Source organism: Alligator sinensis, unplaced genomic scaffold, assembly GCF_000455745.1.
Source record: "Alligator sinensis unplaced genomic scaffold, ASM45574v1 scaffold1144_2, whole genome shotgun sequence".
NCBI classification, from domain to species: domain Eukaryota; kingdom Metazoa; phylum Chordata; order Crocodylia; family Alligatoridae; genus Alligator; species Alligator sinensis.
The window spans coordinates 220,413-245,001 of NW_005843031.1; positions in this window are offsets into that span (position 1 = coordinate 220,413).

Consider the following 24,589-nt stretch of genomic DNA (forward strand, 5'->3'; position numbering starts at 1 on the left):
AAACATCCAGTGATACAGCAGATATAATGCAATACAACCTCATATACCAGACACATCTCTAAACTGCAAAACAACAAATCACAAATGTAAGCAGTTTATATCTCGCCTATAGTTTGGAAGCTGTTTGTATGTATGATTCATTTGATAACACATTCATAAAATTCAAAGTCAATTTTGCAAACAGACAAAAAGGACTAAATTTCAAACAAATAATTCAACTCCAGAAACAATTATGTTTTCAAGTCTTTTTCTCCACATTCAGTGAGGTTTTATATCTAAAAAAAAAACAAAAATAAAAACCCTGGATATTTTTTGAGAAGAGATTCTATACAAACGTAATGGGGTTGCTGTCTGATAGTCTCAACAGTCACGTCTACCTTTGGGGCCTGAATTTGGGCAGATTTTTTTTTTCTTTTTTCTGGAACTCATGCCCAGATATTGCCAGAGCAACAGGAATTTGTTCCAATTAACTATGTGAAATTCTACTAAGCAACATCAGATGATGGCATTTTATACTAACAATCAAGTAAGTAGTCATTCAATTAAGAATAAAATAACCTAGTTACCTTTTGTTATGACTGGTCTATGTTTTCATTTTTCCCTATTTGAAGTTTAATATTGATTTCAAAGCTTGGCATGCACCCAACACTGATAACAAGGTTGCTCTTTTTTCTTCTTGATTTCTGACAGCTTCTAGAACTTTGCAATAACATTGTTCAGAAGAGACAGTCCCTTAAAGCCATGGCCTCAAAAAATAATTTAATTTCCCTGCTGTCCGTTGCTAGTAGGAGGATCTATTGTCCAGGTTTTGGATGGACCAACTGTATGTATACATAAATAGTGTAACATTATAATTGTTTATATTAATGTAATTTTCATAAACTTTACAAATCTCAGAACTCACTGTTATTAGGATAGGGTAGGATAGGATAGGATTGTAGTGATCTAATAGAGATCAGGACACTCCTGAATGTGGGACTATGTAAGAATAGCCCATTTTATGTACAAACATTGAAAAAAAACCAAAACAACTTCCAGTGGTCAGATCAGCATAAAGGGTCTAAGAGACAATATAACATAAATCTGTATATTTTATACATAGAGGGCCCAGCTGATGAACAGAATTTCTCTATGAATCATATGGAAAACACACCATGATAAAATGTATCTTTAAAAATCCCAACAATTCACAGTATGAAAATGTTTTATGATATATATGCTCTTGTATATTATGACCAATTTTATTATTGATATTAAAGTAGTAAAAAAGAGATATTAGGGCCCTGTTGTACTAATCAGTACATATATGCAAATAGTAATATCTGCAGGGCAGAAGTTGGGAAACTGAGGCAAAGAGAAATTAGTGACTTGCCCTTGGAATTGTGTAGTGGAAATGGTAACTGAACCTTACTCGTCTAAGCCCTGGGCTAATATGTTACACATCGAATGTTTCTTTCTTTCCTGATTTCTTTCATTTCTTATAACAGAGACTGGATAAATGTTCATAATCTAACTGTCTGACATAAAGCACAGATTTATATGATAATATATATAGGGATAGATCTTTATGGAGTCGATGTAGCTTCGGTGACTTTAGTGAAGCTCTGCTATATAGAATTTGGCTCATTTTCTACATAATTTGCAAATTATTCAATAGAATACCTTGTTTTATTTTTAACAGTAATCCTTAGTAAAGAAGCAATGTATTCCAGAAGTGTAATTTATGATTATCCCACTGATAAAAGATTTATTGCTCTGAGGTTACATTTGTTAGGTTTTCACATTACAAAACTGAATGCATCTGTGGAATTGCTCTGGATTTACACCAGTATGACTTTCATAGGCTAACACTGTTTGGTCAGGTCCTTCAGTATCCCTAAGTGGACAGCTCTCTATCCTCCCACCTCCCTGCATGGGGACTCTGTGACTTATGCAGTAGTTAAATGAATGGCGTAGGGCTGGATGAATGGCAAAGAGCCAGACCACAGGCTAGATTGGGCCCACAGACTAGCCCTGCATGCCAGATCCAGCATCCTGAACCAGCTCTGCACAGATGTCACATGCAGCATGTATCCTGGACTGGCCCCGCACGGGTGCAGCGTGTTGATCCACTCTGGATCCAGCCAACTGGCATTATTTTTGGCAGCCACTGTTAGAGGTACTGCACACATTGAATAATCAAATGGTCACATGAAATAAATATTGAAGCACAAGATTGGGTTGGCTAATTAAACTACAGTATCATTTATTGGGAATGAACAAGACTTAGGGACTTGGAGAATTAGTTTCACTTAGTAATAGTTTTAGGGAAGAAAAACTCTTAGTAGCAGTTAATATATATGACAGAATTTTGTAAATATTGTGTATTTTTCAAATCAGATCAATAAAGAAGAAACATAATTATGTCCATTAAATTAAATAGGTCAAAATAAGCCTATTGCAAAGTATTTTAATTCCAGCTGCATATTACAACAATAAAACAACAAGAATGTCTGTGCCTCAAATAGCTTATAATCTAAATATAAGCCAACAGACAGCAGATATAGAATACAAAGAAACAAGTGCATATAAAGATAGAAATCATAGGTTCTTCTGAGTCAAGAATCAAGACTTTGATACTGTTTGACAGGTGATTTGCAGGGTGGAGTCTACAAAGGTCATAAGGAGCCATTAAAGTGAAAACAAGTAATTTATTTTTGAGATAGTGGAAAGGGGGCAACCAGTGGAGGAAAACAAAAAGGTCACACAGTCAAATTGATGATGAGACTGGAAAGTTATCTTTGAATGACATTCTGACTTGAACAAAGTGGAACAAGATATCATTTCTCAAGGCCAGTGCTTGAGAGGTGAGATGATAAGGACTTGGATAAAAGTTGTATCAGTATGGATGGATAGCACAGGCTGTAGTCTAGAGATGTTACAGAGGAAGAAATGGAAAAAATAAAGTAGACACAAGCTGTCTATGAATATCAAGAGAGAAGGCCAACTGGAAGATGGACATGGGTGAGAGGGGAGATGGTAGCATTGCCTACAATGACTAGGAAAGAATGCAGTGTGGAATGGCTAGTGGAAAACTTAGAAATCTGTTTTGGCCATGTTGATCTGAAACTGATGGCTATTTAAGCATTCACTTCAAAGAATTAAATCTTCATGTATAACATGCCAGCTATGTAAAATGGCCATAAAAATTTAAGAGTTTGAAATTCATAAATACTGAGTTTCTGAACTTTTAATATACATACCAGTAAATGATATATAGGAAATATAGTAAATTTTAAAAAGTATTAATTATGTTTTACCTAATACAAAAAGAACAATGGAGAGATGTTCAGCATGCATTGTCCAGATGCCTGAAGGGACCAGAAGGGGCTATAAAATCTCATTCCTTTAGATTGCTAGAATGAATACAATTTAGCTTTGAAACATTTTCACCATGTGATAGCTGCTTGGTGGCCAGTAGGAAAGAAGCTAGTAAGTCTCTGTCAAGCTCACGGAGGACCAGTGTTTATACCTGCCAAAACACATTTAGAATTTTTACTAATCAGCTCAAGTGGAAAAGGTGACAGGGCATATTTGGGTATGGTTTTCACAGTCTCTGTTTTGGATGAGAAAATGATGATCAAGAAAGAGACAAAAGGTTCCAAAATGCCAATTCACACAAGCTAGATTGTAATTACTACTCTAAAGCCTTTCCTAACTAAAGGGTGGTGTGCAGTTGTCATTACATCGAGACAGACCAGAATCACTGTTCCTCTGCACCTTTATTGTGTGGGGCAAAAAAAGTGAATAACTCTATACCTTTTTATGAAGTAGCTTGCTTTCCCTTTGCATCTGGATCTAGCTAGGGTGATGTGTCAGAGATTTCATGGGACAGCGGTGATGAGACAGTTATTTTGCATTAAATGGGTTGAATTAAGGGAATATAAATCCTTCTACATGCACAACTCATTGCTTTGATTTTCCCCTTTCCTTTCCCAATTCTTTTGTAAGTGAACTAGTTCACCTAGCAAGTAAAAAAGTGGAGATTGTAATTGTTATTCCTAATTTTAACAGCTGCAGGAGTTTAAATATTAGGTTGTGGGACATTCAAATGTATTGGCCGGCAGGCAGGCAGGCAAATCTGATTCTCCTCTTGCTTGCATCTGTGTAAAATGGAGTCACAGAATGGAGGAACAAATGGTGTTATACTGATACATGAGTGGAAAACTGGACTCTAACTTTTCTCTGGGGCTATTGTGCCTATTAGATTCCTAATCTTCCTGAATACCTGTCTAAGGAAGAGGAAAAATGCGATTATCTACAGTCAGGAGTGTCCTCACACAATTATGCTCCACTGAAGCTGTGCATCTGAGAGTATTGTGCTGGTAGAGAAGCACAAGGCCTCCTCACAGACAGTGCAGATTGCTTATATGGATTTGTGAGCCGGGCTCCATAGCCTATCCTTGAGGGGGCTCCACAAAAGAGGAATTTCAGAGAATCTGAATGATCCTCACTGTGATTTTATCTCCCTAAATCAGAGACCAGCAGCAAAGATGGGAACAAACCTTCCCCGCATCTGTTCAATCCAAATGAGACAGAAAAAATCATTGCCAAATAGAAACTATTTAAATACTAATCCTAACAGCAGGTGATTTCTAAATCAGACACACTTTTTTCTGTTCTAAATAAAAAACATAGAGATGCAGCAATCCCGGATTTTGCTTTTGTTTAATACAAGTTGTTTTTTTCATGCACAAACATACACAAATAGTTTTGTGTTATTATTTAAAAATCAATAAAATTATTGAAAACTAAGGAAAATAGACAAGGAAAACCACACCCCAGCAGCCCCACATCTACACAGCATCAAGGTTTATTTAAAAAACTTTAAAATAATGAAAAGTAAATAAATGCAAAACTTGAAGGTTCCTAAAGTGATGGTAATTTGACCACTTTGTGCATACATGCCTATTTTTATTCCTGTTCCTCTGCTTAATAGGTTACCATGCTTTGACTAAGGTTAGAAAACTTGTATCATAAAACATGGGGAATGTTCAATGCAATTGATGTGATCTTTAGGTCTGTAATATTTTTGTAGAGTGCTATAAATATAAATTACACTTTTACAACATATATAAAGAGAAAAGACCTAAAAAGGTTTATGATCTAAATGCACGATCCTACACACTGTTCTTCATGAGAAAAATCTTACAGCTCTGCAACTGCCATAAAATGAATAGGACTTTCTACCATGTATCAGGTTGTAGCCTTCTTTACTTCAGTTTGATATGTTGGAATCCTGGCAGAGGTCCTACAAATGAAAGAGTTGGTGATGAGACTCTTCAAAGGCAGCTGAGGCCTACATTAATGGATCTCATTGAAGGATTGGGCCTAAATCAGTTGACTCAAACTGAGAAGGCACTTCAAGTGAAGTACTGCACAGGTCATTCTGAGCCCACTTCTATGTAATATTTTCATTAATAACTTACACAATGGACTAGACAACTCACTTTAAAAACTGTATATGACACCAAGATGAAAGAATTGCAATCATTTCAAAGAATAGAATCAGAATTCAAAGTGATTTTAAACAAATGAGGGGAGATGTTCTGAAATGAAGAAAAAGTGAAGACAAGAACAAAGAGTTAACCTCGGGGAGGAGAAATCAAAGGTATAAATACAAAATAAGTGGTATCTGGCTACAGAAGTATCTGGCACATAGGCTAGGGACAGACTTTACACAAAGAATGTTTTAAGTGATCAGAAACTGGTTTAAACATGTAACAGAATAGATGATCAGTGCACATAAACTAATTTGAGAATGGCTGAAACCAGTTTGAGATAAACCTGATTGAATGTAGTATCAGATTTAACTGATTTGGCTCAAACTGGTTTATGTAATGTCTGTCCTAAACCCCTTGCTGGTTTAAGAAAAAACAGATATCCCCTAGCATCCCAGCATGCTCTCTGGGCTGGGCAGGATTCTTTGCTTCACAGCAGGGCAGGCCCCTCTTCTGTGTTCCCTGGCTGCAGCTCCAGAGACTGCAGGCTGCTTCCCCCCTCCCCTCACCACTCCCTGCTAAGCAAGAATTCTCCCCTACCCCTCTGCCTTGCTGAGGAGGTGTCTGTGTATTAGCTAGCAGACCACATGCTGGCTACATTCTGTGCTGAATCAACAGGCAGAATCAACAAGTACCTGGTAACGTCCCTCTGTTATTCTCTTAATTGGGTGATAAACACTGTTATCAATTCCCTACTGGGCTAATAAGAGTTCCTGCCAGAGCCTAGTTATGCCCCTATCAACATCATGGTGTGGAAGATAGGGAGGGCTGGTCTAGCACCTCTTGGCTTCTAGCCTTAGCCACTGCAGGCATGTGCCTGCATTTTTAAGATGTCTGTCTGGTTAAAAAACTGACTTAGCCTAGCCAGGTTAGACTAACTTGCAAAGATTGAATCAGTTCAGGCTCAGGCTTTTTGAATGTCTGCCCCTAGCCATAAGGAACTTGGGTAGTGTATCAAAAACCAAATAAGTCAACAATATAATGCTGTTACCAAAAAATGGCAAATCCTATTCTTGTAGTGTTGATTGGAGTGTTATATGTAAGATACAAGAGATAATTAGTTTGCTGGTAAAGTCTCTGCTGTAGTACTGTGTCCAGTTTTTGAGCATGATACTTTAAGGAACATTTAGATAAACTGGAGAGGTAAAGAGGAGAGAAACAGGGCCAGAAGACTAGAAAATATGGCCAATAGGAAGGATTGAAGGAATTAGGCTTATCTTCCAATATGTAAAATATTTTATATATGGACTGCTGATCAATTGTTCTCAGTGACCACTAAGGGAGAGGACAAAAGAAAATCAGTGTAATTTGAAAGAAGGAAGATGTAGGTTGGATATTAGATAAAAAATTCTAATTGTTAGGGTGGTAAAACCCTGAAATAGGTTATCCAGGGAGGTTTTAGAGTCTCCCTTATTGTAATTTTTAAACACTAAATAAGTGCAGGGGGATGGGCTAGATGATCTCTGATGATCTCTACCAATTCCCTCTAGACTTATGTTTTTATGACTCTTTGTTATAAATCAGATTAATGATATTCTGAAGGCCAATATTGTTTTACTACTTCCTTGTCCTCACTCTTTTCTCTGCTTCCATCTGTTTGTTTTGTTTTGTTTTTTCTTTCCTACATAGATTACAACCATTCCAGCTTCCAGGGGTGTCTTCTCATTCTTTTTTTTTTTTTTTTTATACAGGCTCTGATGCAATAGAGATCAGCAACTTACAGCTCGTGGTCCAAATCCAGCTCAAGGAGCCATTTTATAAGACTTGTGGAGCCAGGCAGGGGACTTCTGTAGTGTTTCAGTAGAGTGGGGTTTCTCTGGGGGACTCTCTGGTAGAGGGCTTTACCTCCTAGGTGGCAGAGAGAAGCCATGGCAGCAGGTGGATGTAAAGGGAGAATCCACAGCAGCAGCACGATAGGGAGGACTATGGCTGCAACAGTGACGGTGCAGGCTAGTTTGGAAGCAACCCATGCTCAGAGCTATAGTCTATTAATAAAGTGCTCCATCCATTCCAAAATGTTGTCAAACCTGGTAGTAATGTCCTAGTCAATGCACAACTCCAAGACACTGGGGCAGTGGTTTTCAACATTTTAAAACTCAAGGAATCCCTCCATAACTTCTGAATTTAGTGGTACTACATTTCAAAATGAGGTTTGTTAATGTTAAAGCTTGTATGTCAAAGTGTTTCCTGCATGTTAAAATTGGAGGCTTACATAAAGGGAAGAATTAAGAAAGTATTAATTAAAGATAATTATATTAATAATCATAAAGAGAACATGAGGGTGTGCAAGGGACAGAGATATTTGATGGAATCAGGGCAGAAGTGTAGGCTAGAGCTATCTAATCATGTAGGCTGTTTTCTACAGAAAAAAGGTGTCAAATATATAACATTTACTAGCTATCCCAGAATTTCAGTAGATTTACTAGGTGTAGGTCAAGTGGTTTGAAATGATAAGATTTTTTATGATAAATTTCTTCTTGAGATTTATGTTCTCTTTTTTCATTCCTGACAAATTTGGATGAAAAAACATTTCTAGAATGCTGATTTTAAAGTGAAGCCTCACAGAAAGAAAGAAAAAAAAAAAGGAAAAAGCAGCTTATAATTATAGGATTATGGTTGCACTAACATATTACATATATACTTTTTTGGCCTTTATAAATTGTATAGTGTAGTATCTCCAAGGTAGCAGTACAAAAGAAAAAAACTGAGCCCATGGACAGATGTAACTTCTGAATCATTTCAAATGCTGCTACATTTTGAGGTGCTTCACAAATGGAGAGTTTCAGCCAAGGACAGATGTATGGCCTCCCAGAATGGCCACCAGCCAGAGCACTTCAACACTACAACAGTGGGAAGCAATGTGCTTTTCATCCAGGGGGCATGACAGGGCTATAGCTCTGCTTCTTATGGCTCTGCTTCTCTCCTTTCCCACCAATAGTGGTGGTGGAGGTTGGGAATGGGGGTACAGATAGCCAGCGAATGTTCCCTGGTAAATTCAACCTTTGGACTTCCAGTTCCAGAGACAGAGAGACATGCAAAGAATCCTCACCTCTAGTCACACAGCTGGACAGAACATTTTATTTCATTGCTCTCCCAAAGGTGGCTGATTGCTCCCCACTTCCACAGCCCCTCCCCATTTCCCATCAGAACTAGGGGACTGGAGGCAGATAAGCACACAGGGATTCCCACTCTCTAGCCCCAAGGATGATTGAGCATATAGAAGAGCACTCATTGCCTGTCTGCCCCACCCTTTCCCCAGCCCCCTATAGGGAAGGCTCCCAGAGGAGTACACACAACAGAAAGTCTTTCATTTTAAAGTGCTTCCAAAACATTGCTGTTTTTTCTAGGATTATTTTTGGAGGGCTCTGGCCATTTTTTGGTACATTTCTCCATTCACTCTTTGAAGCCCTTAGGAGGCAACGAAAGCACTTCAAATGTTACATTTGTCCAAAGTCTAAAATAATGCATGAGAAAAACATCCATAGTTTCCTACCTCTTCCTGTGAGCTCATGGAACTGTTTCTTCTTCTGAAGTGTGGGAGAAGACAAGCTGTTCCTGTCTGTAAACTGTGTTGAAGCAAATGAGGCAGAATCCAGTATCACTTAAAGTATCTAAATAGCATAGTTGTGCTATTTTTTGGCATATTGGCCTAGTTTGTGATCCTACTCACTGGGCTAGGAAGTCAGAAATATAGTTTAAACCTCCTCTGAGTGAGGTGACTATAGAACATGTATCTATTTGCCAAGCAAGGACCTACCACTAGCTTTTTGGGCTGAAGCAGGAGAAAACCTGCCTCCACAAACAGAATTTTTTTCTGGGTATAATTGAATTAATTTCGATCACAAAGGACAGATGCCTATGGAGTTCAGCACCCACTAGATCAGAGTGGAGTCTACTGCACAGGGTCAGCAACCATACAGATCCTTATGCATCCACATTGCACATAGAATAAGATCAAAAACTATGCCTAAATGTGAAAAATCTACACTTACACAGCTGGGTAAGTGTCACTTGAGTGTGTAAAGTAAAATAGGATTCTGCCCCATCTGCTGAGTTTAGCAGATTTTGAACTTTTCTGGTTGCTAAAAGGCAAGTTTCCTAACTGAGTAATCTGGGGAGATCTCCATAATGGACATGCCTACACATGCATTAATGGGCCATAGTTAGGGCATGTTAAGTTTAGTACCTGTAATAACAGGTACTAACTCAATGAGCAGTAACAGGTGTTACTGCACAGTAGTGTTTGCGCACACCTTCTTAGTGACACTAATGTGCAGCAGACTAATTTTACTGTGCATTAGTGCAATAGCACAGCTTTTGCTATGATGCACTAATGTGCATTAGAATTAATCTACTGCACATTTAATTTTGTGTGTAGATGTGCCCAAAGGGAGCTTTTCCCTTGCTTTACATGATAGCATCTCTCTCCCCTGGATCCTTCATGTTTGGATGATGGTCATTTCTGCCCTATAAATTCACACATATGGCATTTTATCCAGGAAAGTCTCAAATAATACCATATGCAATAGTGATATTATATAGATAAAGGTTGTTGTTTTGCAATAGTGTCCTATGTTAATGAATTTTTGTAGTTATAGAAATATTTTCAGTTTCACTAAAAAGGATTATAATGATTTCATACTAGTGAAAACTGAAGTAAAAAAGGTAAGGGCAGATACTAGATGATGAGTGCAGTTGGCAGCAGAGATAGGGAAGAAGACAAACAGCTTTGATTAATGATAGAACAGGTTAGAGATTACTTAGAGAAGCTAAATGCTTTCAGGTTAACAGGTCTGGATGAATGGGATGTGCATGAGGGCACTGAAGAAACAGACTTAGGTAATTTTGGAGCCATTGGCTATCCTTTTGAGAACTCATGGAGGTCAGGTGAGGTCCTGGGTGACTAGAAAAGGGCAAATACCATGATCATCTTTAAGAAGGGGAGAAGAAGAGCTACAGATCAGTCAGCCTGACCTCTATACCTAGAAAAATTGTAGAATAGGTTTTCAAGGAGCCCATTGTGAAACACCTGGAGGAAAACAAGGTGAAGTCATCCCTGAATGGTCTGATTTCCATCTATGATAAAATGACAGGCTCTGTCGATGAAGGGAATGAATGTGATATACCTTGACTTTAGCAAGACTTTAGGAGGCATGTTGTGGGACACTGCCTTCCACAACATGCTCATAAACAAGCTAAGGATAAGGAAATACAGACTAGAGAAAGTACTGTAAGGTGGATACGTAACTGCAAGGATCATTGTGCTCAAAAAGTAGTCCTCAATGGCTCCGTGTCTAGCTGGGAGGCTGGATCACGTGGGGGCTGGCCTGGTTCCAGTATTGTTCAACATCATTAATAATTTGGATGCTGGGATCGAATGTACACTTAGAGAATTTGTGGATGATGCCAAGTTGGGTGAAATTACACTGCAGAGGATAGGGCCAGGTGGATAGACTGGAGAAGTGGTCCATAATCAGTGAGATGAAGTTCAACAAGGACAAATGCAAAATGCTGCACTTGGGATAGAATAAATGTGTGCACAAATACAGACTGAGGAATGACTGGCTAAGCTGCAGTACAACAGATAAGGAGCTGGGGGTTTGGTGGACCATAGCTGAGTATGAGCCAACAGTGTGCTCTTACTACAAAGAAAGCCAATGGCATCTTGGGTTGTATTAACAGTTTTACTTGCAAATCAAGAGAAGTGATTCTTCTACTTGTTTCAGTACTGGTGAGACCTTACCTGGAGTACTGTGTTCAGTTTGGGGCTCCACGCTTCAAGAAAAATGTCAACAGTTTGAAAAGAGTCCAGCAACAAAAATGATTAGGGATCTGAGAAGCATGACTTACGATGGGAAAGCTGAAATGCCTAGGATTATTTAGCCTGGCGAAAAGAAGACTGAGGAGGAATTTGATAGTGCTTATAGAAAGGATGGAGATAGGCTTGTCTCTGTGGCTGTAAATTACAGGACTAGGAACAATGGCCTCAAGCTGCAGCAGGGGATACTTAGGCTGGATATTAGGAGGAACCATCTGACTATGAAGGTAGTCCAGCACTGGAACAGGCTGCCTACAGAAGTTGTGGAATCTCCATTCTTAGAAACTTTCAAAAGCAATTCGATAGACACTTGGCTGGAATGGTTTAGTCAGGGATGATCCTGCCTTAAGCAGGGGGCTGGACTAGATAGCCATGTGAAGCCCCTTCCGGTCCTACTTTCCTATGATCCTATGGACATCCTAACACAGTCAAGGAACTGTGATTGGAATAACAGAGACTTGGTGGGATAGCTCACAAGACTGGAAAGGGAGGTAGTAGTGAATTCAAGAAAATAACCATAAATAGAAGAACAACTGTAATAAGAATGTGGTATCTTGTGACAGTTTCATTCCTGCATATATCTCAGTTTTCTATAACATATCTCTAATTCTCTAATACACTAAATCTAAAAAAAAACCCCACAAAACAAAACAATCCACAATTAAACAAACAAGAAAAATCCAGCATTGATGTCCCTCTGTCTGTCATTCAAATGTACCTATAACTCTGAGGTGATGGGTTATGCTGACAGCTGGTTAGAGTGTGACAAATCACTTTCACAGGTAAGACATTGACATAATTGAAAAGTGCTGTCAAAAGGGCATAAAAGTAGCAGCTTGAGTAATGTTACAAAACATAAATGAAGGGAATATTCCTTTCCCTCTCTGATTTTACTAATGTATCAGGTCTAGATTGTTTAGGTTGACTGTGATAATTGTAATCCTATAATAGGACTGCCATCATACTGAAATCAGAGCTGCCTTATCTTTCTTTAAACAACAAAGCTTGCACAATAGCTGTTCTTGTTGAAATGCAAATTAATGGTTGCTACTAAAGCATAGGACTATGCTCAGCTTTAAGCTTTTCAGATAACAGTATGTTGGAAGTCAATACTTTGCAACTGGAGCTCTGGATTTGTGAGTTTTCTTTAAAGGTCCGCCATCTTAGATATAGTGTTTGAAAATCACGTACTCTAGCATGTTTTCGTTTATTAGAATTACATTTAGAAAACTACTGTTTGAAACAACTTTGTCAGCAGGTGCTTTGATATACAGGATTAAATACATAGTTGAAAGGTAAAGTAGTCTAGTCCCACTTCTATGAGAATAATTGAATGTTTTCCCATGAGCTATTATATACACATGCTTAGGTATGTCTTTTTTTTTTTATAAGTGTATGACAGCTATTTAAATAAGACTGTCACCATTCGAGCAAGGAACCTGAAATATAAAAGTAGGTAAGTATCTTATCTAAGCAGTAGTGTTTTAGTTGATGATGTTGAGGATAAGGAGTAGGGAGATCTTGAAAGCTAAAATAAGTGTTAATTAATTCATGGTAGTATTAGAGTGATACTGTGGTCATGATGGTCTAGGAATTATTCAGAAAGCAAATATTTCTAGCATGTTATCTTTTACAGGACCAACTGTACAGCCGGGATACAGTTAGACTAGCTTTTGAATGTAGGACAGTCAATGTCACCCTAAAATCCTTGCCTATTAGTCAAGCAGCCAAAGTTGGAGGACACTTTTAAAAATATCCTCTCTGAGCCCCTGTCTTTCCATTTGGAACATGCTATATTAGGGTTTTATCTCATCTATTCTTTAGTGAAATGAGGCATAATAAATTATGTTTGTAAAGTATTATTTAAGGCACAAATTCTTCCCTAACCTCTGCAGTCAGAGGTGGCAAAGACCTAGTGAAGTTAAGTCAAAGCAAAACAGCATTTTATAAGAACTACACAGAGTGTGTGTATCATGGTATATCAAGCACATTTACAGAAAAAAACATATATGTTCAGAAATCGTTTTCCTTTTCTCCTTTTTTCTTCAGGTGTCTGAGTTTATGTGGTCCAGATGTGTGGGACAGGAGCAAGACACTCATTTTTGCTTTTTTTTCCGTAGGGGATTACTCCATGTTAGCTCTGTTATTTTGTAGACAGAAAAAGGTGCCCATCACACCATTATTTCATCAAGACAGTTTTATTTTGTAAAGTGAATGTCCATTGAGCTACTTGTATACCTGTATTAATGACTGGCAGGAAAATGGCTATCAGCCTAATTATTAGTAAGAGAAAAACAGAACTATATATTGAGATAGTCAGGTAATCTGTTGATGAGGAAAACATGGCTGGAACCAGGTGCAAGGAATTAGGTAATTCTCTTCGGGCACCATAAGAAAGATGTGCTTCAGTTAAGCCTGGTTAGGCAGTATGCAGGAATAGGGCTGTACATCAGAGGTGTAGGTTTTGTGAAGAAAGACAAGATCCAGTTTCCTGGATTACATCCTTTTGTAAAAATAATGTAGAAACCAGACTGAAGTGAGCTTTCTGGTCTCTTTGCTTGTAAGCAGGCTTTTGAATGAGCTTCATGAAATGTATCCTCCCCAGTTGTTTGTCCAAGTTTCCACTTCTCGTAAGCTTCCTTTTTGCATTTGAGCTCACCGAAGAGTTCTCTGCTAAGCCAAGCTGGTCGCTTGCCACATTTGCTATTTGTTATCAACTCTTGTTCCAAGAAGAAGGATTGCTAGGAAGAGACAGGATCCACCTGACAAAGCAATGGAAGAGCATCTTTGCAGACAGCCTTACTAACCTAGTGAGGAGGGCTTTAACTAGGTTTGCCAGGGGATGTAGACCCAAGTCCTTAGGTAATTGGGAAAGTGGGTGTCCTGGAGGAAGCACAAACAGGAGAGGACAACGATTTTTCATTTTTCCTGAAAAATTAGAGCAATCAGCTAGTTACCTCAGATATGTGTACACAAATGCATGGAGCCTGGGAAACAAACCGGAAGTCCTTGCAGTCACAGAATAGCTCATTGTCATGGAAGGATATGAACTGTTTGGGAAGGACAGGCAGGGGAGAAGAGAAGAGAAGGAGGAGTAATAGTGAAGACATTGCTTTTAATAATCATTTACTCAGTTACAGTCCAAACCAGAGTCCTCTCAAGTCAATTAAATTCAATGAAATATATTAAAGATTGTTGCAAGATAAATCCATGAGCCACTAAGATTTTTAAATTGTATTTTACCTGTCAACTTTTTAACTAATTAAATTCAGGAACTGAGAAAAATTATTCATAAGAAAAATGCTTGATACATTTAGCTTCCTTTGCTTACAAAATGTGCATTTGCAGATTATTTTCTACAACTTATTCTTTGTTTCAATTTACTGGGAACACTTTATTCCTTTAATTTTGGAAAAATTACTCTGTGTGTTTGATAATATGGTATACATAAGACTGCTTAAGTTTGGGTACATGCATTGTAAACTATTATCCTTGTTTTATGATTGGCTGGTGGTAATTCTCAGAGTGAAGAGGAGATGAAGACAATCTGATGAACACCTAGACTGGGCATTTGCATGCGCATTTCAAAACATGTTTCTGTGACTCAGTAAAAATTGTTTGTTCAGATGTTTATGAAAAGTGAGCATGTAATAGATGCAAATATTTTTAATATGGTGTCAATAAACAGAAAATGTTATTCACAAAAAGTATTCACCTATTACCAATGAACTTTTGGGATATGATACTTAAAAGTTCTGACCCAGTTCAAAAGAGATTGTAAAAATAAATTGTTTGAACATGTTCATTTACAAGGAATCCCAATACTAATCATGCCCCTGAAAGACTAGCTTACATATTTGGTATCAAAGTATTCTGAAAGAATTGGGTCAATATAAAGTTAGCTAAGCCAGCAGTCCAGATGGTGTTGACTGCAGCCTACTAAAATTAGTTACATCAGTTTTGGCTCACTGTCTCACTTATCTATTCACATTGATATATGTGAATTTCTGGCAAACTGGAACACTGCCAAATTGTACCCCTCCATAAAAGATGTGACTCAATTTTTCCCAATTAAGGGACATTATGGTAGCAGTTCATTTTTTTATCCAGTCTATTTAAGAAATTAGTTTTTTAACCAAGAGTTTCATTTCTATGAGGAAAATTATTCATGTGCTTGTTAATGTGTTTTCAGAATGGAACCCCTGAACTTTCACCTTATCAATCAAAATCTCAGATGACTTCCACAAAATAGCAATGACCTTTCAATCCAATCTCATTTTAAAGGCTCTAGATGTAGTGAATATTCCTTTATTATTTGTAGTTCAGTAGTGTTCCAATGCCTTGTGCCATTGTCAGCACTATTTGGTACATGAATTACAGGCCACAGGATATTACAACAAAAATTCAGTGAAGTCTCTGCTAATGTGCTAGTAAGTAAAAGGAGTACATTTTGCTGTCTCATTTTGTAAGTGATGTGCCACCACTATGTGCCACCAATATGTGATGAATGCAGTACACAAATACAATATATGTGAATGATAGAACATTGCTTAAAATTGAGAGTCTGCCAATGTTGAATTTAATACAAGGCTAATTGAAACTGTCCCAGTCCTAAATTCATCTAAGATGTGTCTGGGCTTTGGATCTTGCCCAGTGATAAATCTGGTGTGCAGATATATCATTTTAAAAGCTAATTATGATACAATGCAAGCAACTTCAGAGGAAGGAGCTAAAAAATGTGGGGACCCTGTGTTTAATTCAGTGGAATTTTCCAGTTACGCTGGATTGGGTTCCAAGTAGTCCAAACACCAGTGAAAGTGTTGGGGGGTAGGAGGGTGAAAATCAGTGCCCACTTGTGTCAAAATATCTTCTACTCAGAAAATGAATCTTTTTAAGTTTCTCATCCTAATATATGCTCTCAGAATTATCCACTAATACCATTGTAGTAATTCTGCTGCTGCTTCTTTGAGAAATATTGAATGAAATAAATATAAGTGCCATGGGATTATTGAGATATGTAGCATAACATCCTGAAAGTTGGCCAAAAAATTCCTTTGTGAGCAAGGTAATAATACTCTACTGTTAGAGGCAACACACATGGCTAGAAAACAAAGAATGTAAGTTATAACAATTCTGATTTTAATTTAATGTAGACTAATGAATGAAATAGATTCCAGTATAACATGTCTACAAATATTATGACGACTCATGATATTGCATTTCCTAGGGTTGATTCTAATGTTTGTGTGTGTTAAATGTGTCAAACACTTACGACTGAATGGACTAACAGGGCTCAATTACTTGGTTGGTGAACTGGAAAAAATACCACTTAAAAACAAATTCAAGTTATTAATGCTTATTATTTTGCACTAAACTGCGTAGGTATGGCTATTTGATACACATGAAAGTTCCAGCTACATGTGGTGGCAATGTTGAAGGAATGTTGTAGTTGTGTTGGTTATGGAAATACATGGCAGGCAAGTATTTTGGGGAGTAGTATCTTTTATTGGGCCAACGTACATAGTTGGGAGAGATCTCAAACAAGCTTTCAGGCCTACGGTATTAGTCTTTTTCACTTGATAAATATCATTCTACAGCCTTACCATCCCAGGCCTGAAGAAGTGTACTTTGTGCCTGAAAGCTTGTCTAAGATCTTCCCTGTTATACAGTTGGTCTAATAAAAAAATATCACTCCCAAAAAATCCTTGCCTCAGGTATATATGCCAGACTCAGAATGTTTAACCAGTACTTTGATGAAATGTTCCCAGTTATGTCTAACATACATATGTCTGTAAATTTTACAAATTTTATTACCTGAAAATTCCTCCTACAATGTAAACACACAATTCTTATGACTTTAATGTATATAAAAAAAATCTATCAACAGGTATCAGCAATATGAATGTATTCTGTTACCTAATATGACCGATCATCTTTATGTGACTTTTTTTTGTTAGACATTCTAAACACCACCTACCACAAATCACAAAAGATTATACTGTAATCTAAATGCTGATGCTGAATTGTAGCTCTGAGTTAGTATTTAAATGAGAAGCTGCATCTTAATTGACTTACCTGGCTATAAGATTTTAAATAAACACAGTAATTCAGCCTTACCATCCTACAGCAATTAAAATGAACACTGAAAACGCAAATAATGCATTTGAATGCAAGCTGAAATGAAAGGGAAAGTTGCTTCCTCCATCTTTTCTTTTTGCTTCATCAGTGTTTTCCCTTTATGAGATTTTCTTTCAGAATAGAAGGCAGCCTGATGTTATAAACCCACAGCAATATTCTAAAATTAGTGCCCCGTCTGTGCCTTCCTCTGTGTTCCCCTAATGCACAATTATCACAGTGAAGCAAATATTGCCCTCTATTATACCTGTATGGAACTTCTTCCTTGTTTCCCCAGTGTCCAATTTGCAGAGGAGAAGCCAGTTAATAGTGCTCACCTTCCTCCTAGTGCTCTGTTTATCATTTGCCTGCCACTATGTTCAGTAACTTCCCAATGAGGAAAAGCATTATATTCTACCCCCATATATTTTTCTGGTATTTCATTTGCTAAATACACTAAACTATTTGCCACAGTGCCATTTTCTCTGCTGTGTCAGGTAATGGCTAGACAGTTGGTGTGCTAAGACTGCTATCTAAGCTAATCATGACTGCTTCACTGTCAGCTTGCCCTCTCATTTTATTTGCTTCATGTACCTCTTGTGTCTTGCCATGTCTATAATTTGGGAACAGAATTTATTTTTTATTCCCTATTTTATGCACCTGACACGTTGGGATCTTGGTCAGACTTCAAAGCACATTTGCAGTATAAGCAATAAAAAGCTACTTGGTGCTATTAAGATCTGTATGTTTTGATGTTTTATTCTCCCCACTCTAACCCCCATACATATGAGTTTTAAAAATATATATTTCTGGTATCCACCAATTCAAACATTAAGGCCCTGTGTAGACTAAACAAGGGGTGTGTACACAACACTTGAAAGGGGGCTAAATGCTTTAATGTTGTCAGTGTTTGCATGCCTTGATGGCCTATTGCACATTCATTCCAGCCACTGTAGGAAATTCAGTGGTTTAATACGCCTTAAATAACTTGGGGCACAGCAAACTAAAATTCCTCGTAGTTTTAGTTTGCTGCCCCTACAGCCGTGGAGCGAAGCACCGGGCTCTGTGCAGGAATCCCTGCAGGCAGCCTGGCAGCAGCCCAGGAAAACAGGTTCTGCCCAAGAAAAGTAACAAGCTTGATCTTTTTCTTTCCCCCCTCCCTGGAGCCTGCCTGCTTGCGCTGTGTGAGGGCCGGGTACTTCCCTCTATGGCTGTGGTGCCCTCCAGGCCCACCCGAGCTGGGTGCCTGCCAGCAGATGTCACCTGGGGGGAACCACTGTTGCCACAGAGAGAAACACCCTCCCTCCCCTGGCAGCCCAGGGACTGCTCTGTCCCCTGGCAGCTCACCCTCCTCTCCCTGCCAGAGAGGCATGTAAGACAGCAGGGTGTATGCACAACATAAGGGTTTAATCAGCCCTAAATTGAAGTGGTGTTTTTTAAACACATGCTTGAAGTGGTGTTTCATCTACACATGCCCTAAGAATGTAAACTGAATTTCATCCTTGGTAATTGCATGCATATCTTATCATCACAATACCAAGCTGTAAAAACATACTTAATAACAATAATTACAATAACCAATATTGTTCCTTCTTTTTAGCCTATCATCAGGGGAAAAAATCTGAACAATATAACTTCTTTCATGCTAGTGACAATCAGATGATTTTTTTTTTTTTTGAGGAGGGGAGGGTTGGAGTAAGTCTCCATACTACTCTGAGAGCAATTTCAGGGTAAGGAATTATGTTTCCCATTATAGTCACCACCTTTTTTCCATAAGATATTACTGTTCAGAAATGACTTTGAGTCTGCCCTTCCCCCATTTTGCCAATCAGTTGGCATGGTGACACTACAGCAGCTACAAATCATGGGAAAGCTGTTTAACAGTGACATTTTAAAGAAGAGTTTGTGCTGAAGAAACCACTAAATTTACAACCAAGACACTTATTCTGAGGCAACTCTGATCTTGTGTCTGTGACTACGTGCAAAAAATTATATAAGAAGAGTTATAGATGATAAGTAAAAGGCAAGCCATGAACAGTTGTTGCTGCAGCAAAAATATGGCAATCTCTAGCTCATGTGCCTAGATACAGAATACAACATTTTTCAGGGCATCCTCTATTTACAACTAATAAAAGATAGCAACATATGCATGCTGGTAGGTGATACAAAGACTGAGAGGAAATGTGTCCAGGAAGTTACCTACCTTTGAATTTTCTGTTCATGCAAATCATCAAATATATCTTTGCTGTCTTCTAACCACTCAAGGGCTACATTGATGCTGTTATACCATAGCCTACATTGTTGCATGGAGGTACAGAAGACACCTACCTGTAGTACTGTGGCTGAGCCAACTTGAGTGTGTAGCTGAGCAAATGCTATGACATTCTTTATCAAGTAGTAAAAACCACTCCCACATGCTAACTCTGTTTTACTTGTTGGTAAGCCATCATAGACACTTTCCACCACTTTTTGGAAGAAATTCTCCCAAACTGCATTTGTGAATAAAGCTCCTAGGTACATATTATAGCTACCTTTATGCATGTATCTTAAATTGTTTCAAAATTCTTAATTTATACCTAGAATTAGATACTGTATCTACTTTTTCTTACTTTTTTTTCTGCCACTCCACTTCTTTCAGTCTAATACTATCATCCATTTTTGCACCTGCATTAAAGTGGTGAACAGCTCTAATACACGCTTCCCCTCTTCTAAATAATCTCCATAATGTAGATTATTAATCTAATAATCTACTACTCATTTTTAACTAATCATAAAAATAATACTCTCAGTGTGAGTGCCTTAAAAGAAAAGTTATTACTCCCTCTACCACCATTGTTTCTGAACTTGTATGTGCCAGTTTTCTGCTTAGAATACACTTTTTGAAGATGAGCTATATTCCCATTAAAAAGAGGCCTACAATGGAAATGCTGATGCATTATAGCAGTAAAGTCAGTGCCACTGAAATTATACAGGATTTAATAAGAACCAGGAAGGTAAGCAAGTAATGGAAAAACTCCAGATAATCAGGTGGGATATAGCTCCTTGGACAAATTACATTCTTCTTATAAGTATGATAACTCTCCTTATGTTGCACTGAGAAGCCAACAATCTTAGATTGCATTTACTGGAAATGTTAAAATTGCAAACCTGGAAGGGCATCTCAAATGTTAATTTGCCAGTCAATATTTTAAATAAGGATGTTCAGTGTTATTGATATTATAATCAAGAATTTCTACCCCTTTTGTTTTTTTTCTTTTTAAAAAATAAATTAGCACTCAAAACTATAATAAATGTACGCTTAGACATTTTCATTAGTAGATCTAAAAGCAAGCATTTTACAAAGGAGTTAGGTAGATTTACCCTATTTTCCAGATGGGAAATACTTGGATACAGAGAGGTGAAGTGACTGGTCCAGGAACATTAGCAAAGGCAGAAATAGAACCCCGGTCTCCTGAGTCATTTCTAGTGGGTTTTTGTATGTTTGTTTGTTTGTTTTTTAAATAGGGTCCACTGCCTCCCATACCCAGTGAAAGCTGGAAAGAATGGCAGTGCTGGAAACTAAATGTAGTTTTCCAAACCCATAATATTCAGTATGCCTTTATCTTTGTCATGGTAGATGGCTTTGATCAGTTTTGTGATCTTTCAGTCATTAGCCTTTCTACTGGGACAGTCAACAAGGATGCCAAGTTCAATGAGATATGGCCCACTATTTGTTAAAATAAGGCAGTTTAAAGTAATGGGAATTATCCTACTGGATCAAAGCAATGGCACATCTGGTCCAGTATCTTCTGTTAGACAATAGCCAGTGCCTGGTACAAATGGCAAAAATGCAGGTGAAAAAAATAGTGTCTTCTAAAGCAGCATTTCTCAACCCATGGGTCACGACCCAAAAGTAGGTCACAAAAATATATGAAAGGGTCATGAACAAATGAATCCATTTTTTAAAATGAATCCACTTTAAAAATGGATTCTCCTTTAAAGGACAAAGACATGGGACACCATGGGTTTTTCCTTGCAAGCTGGCAGAATTCCAGCCTGCTTGGAGCTGCTTGGGGCCCCTATGCCCGCCCCCGCACCTCTGTCCTACACACGGGTGGGCTTGGGCCTGGGTCAGGACAGGCCAACAATGTTTACAAATGGGTCCTTGTACAAAATAAAAAGGTTGAGAACCACTGCTCTAAAGTATCAGTAACTTACAGATGAGTGTCTTTGCAGACACTTGGCTGAGCCATACTAACTAGAATTCTCCATCTCTAACACCAAATATAAAACTTGTTTTTTTGCAGAGATTAAACAATGCGTTAAAAAAAGAAAATGGCTCTCTCTAAAGAAAGTGCCATTCATGTGTGTGTATGCATAACACATGTAAACACGTGGAATTAAAGCAGCTACATATATTAGTACTTTACTCAGCTTTAAAAATGTAAGGTTGTTTTAAACATACAATTTGCAAGGGTGTGTATGTATATATATAATAATATTTTTTTTTCCCCAAATTTTGGAATTCCCTCATCACCTCCTTATTCATCAGGGAAGATATGAAAAAAGTACAGGATTGGGATAGGAGTATCATGATGGAGAATGGAATGAATTTCAGGATAGGAGACATGGGATAAATTGAAATAGACCTTAACTCTTAATACTTTCTGCTTGGGAATTTGTAAATGCATGACAAGTGACAGAGATATCCATTAGAATACAAAGTATTTTAAAAATAGTGATTAAAATAGATTGAATCAATAGTTAACATTTATATTCAAAAATATAAACTTCACAACAAATTGTTCTCCAGAAATCTCACAAATCTTTTCCTGTGGCTGAAAGAACTAAAAAATTATCAGTTTGTTTAAAAATAAGACAAACAGACAAGAATCCTAAATCCAAGAGAGAGAGGTATTTAATTAATCTTTGGTCCCCATTATTATTCATGAGAAGGTTCCTTTATGCTACACTGACAGCGTAAAGGAGCTATATAGCAGGTGTAAATGACATGATTTACACAAACATTAAGGTTTTTTTTTTTACTGTGCCAGAGGTTTGTACAGAATAGGTTTCTGTATTGTTAATAAAAAACTAGCCTTTTGATTTGAACTACTGATTATTTGTTTTTGAAATAGTGTTACTTCAATAATACTCCAAAAACAGGTGCTGTTGGGGGTTTTTTGGTGTGTGTGTGGGGGGGGGGGGGGGGGGGGTCTTTCTTAAAAGTGTGCTTTCTCTGGGAGGAGTATCTGGTAATTTCAGTAGTGCAGCTGCTATATCAGCAACTAAAAATGATATAGAGCAGGTGTTTAAAAAATATCTTTGTTTCCATGGGATAGAGACTTATGCATAGTATGTGAGGCCTTTTTGTCCTGATACACCATTTTTCCCCCCAAGATTTTTATTAGGGGCAGAAAAAACAATTTTCAATGTTTTAGGCATCTGCCCAACTTAATATTTAAATCAAAATGCAGCTAGATATTGTTCAAATCAAAGTATCAAATGAAACCTTTTTCAGTAACTCAATGTAAATATTAATACCTACCTATATATGAACAGATTTGAGAACAGTTTACAAAGCATACCACATTATTATATCCATTTTAAACACAGGAAAGCTGATGTATAGAGTAGCAAAGTGACCTGCTCATATAAAAGGCACAGTGTGAATCTGGGAATGGACAGCCAGTCTCCCGAGTTCTGTTCTGTGGTCTATCCTAGAGTTTCATAGTTGGCAGGGTCGGAAGGGACCCGAGCAGATCATCAAGTCTGACCCCCTGCCATGGGCAGGAAAGAATGTTGGGGTCAAATGACCCCAGCAAGGTGTCTATCTAGCCTCCTTTTGAAGACCCCCAGGGCAGGAGTTCCCTTGGAAGTTGGTTCCAGATCCTAGCTACCCTGACTGTGAAGTAGTACTTCCTGATGTCCAGCCTGAACCTACTCTCAGTCAACTTATGGCCATTATTCCTAGTTACTCCTGGTAGTGCTCTGGAGAACAGAGTCTCTCCCATTCGCCACTGGTCCCCCTTGGTAAGTTTATAGACAGCCACTAGATACCCTCTCAGCCTTCTCTTGTGGAGGCTGAACAGATTCAGGTCCCGTAGCCTCCCCTCATAGGGCCTGCCCTGCTGCCACCTGATCATGCGAGTGGACTTTCTTTGGACCCTCCCGATGCTGGTCACATCCCTCCTAAAGTGCAGTGCCCAGAACTGGACACAGTACTCCAACTGTGGCCTGACCAATGTCGCATAGGGCGGGGAGGATCGCCTCCTTGGACCTGCTCATGATACATCTGTGGATGCATGACAAGGTCCGGTTGGCGTTACTGACTGCGTCCCCACATTGGCGGCCCCTGTTCATCTTGGAATCAATAATGACTCCAAGATCCTTTTCTGACTCTGTGCCAATGAGAAGGAAGTTCCCCAGCCTGTAGGTATGCTGCTGGTTCTTCCTCCCCAGGTGCAGCACCTTGCACTTGTCAGTATTGAAACCCATCCTATTCTCATCCACCCACCCTTGTAACCTGTCCAGATCTAGTTGTAGCCTGTCCCTCCCTTCTAACATGCCCACTTCTCCCCGCATCTTAGTGTCATCCATGAACTTGATCGTCTTAGTCAACCTCATCTAAAGAGAAATCTGCTCTGCACTTGCTCCATCCAACCTAGCAGGAGAGGATCCAGAAGGAGTGTGCTGGTATAGCTGCACCTTGTTTTTGGACTGGAGCACATCTCAGAAAACTCTAGGGGCTTTTTTAATATTTTCAAAGCCTGTAAGAACTCCCCCATCCCCTCTGTGTTCAGAGTCACATCCCCTACTCTTCACTCTCCTTCCCTTCCCTCCCCTCTTCTCTTGCCTGCTGCTGCTTTCCCTCTTGTCTATGGGTGGGGGAAGCTTCAGAGATGCTGTTGCCTGCTGTTGCTGGGCTACATGGGGCTTGGGATCAGTTGGGACAGTGGCAATGGCAATAGATAGCAGGGTCCCCTTCCCCTTGCTTGCTCCCAGAGGGACAAGGCAGGGGTGGGAGAACCTACCTCCCACCCATCACCATGGCTCCTTGTCACTGTTGCTATCCCAGTTCAGTCCAGCCTTTGCATAATCCTGCTTAAGTGGACAAGAGCAGCTCTGAAGCTTCCCT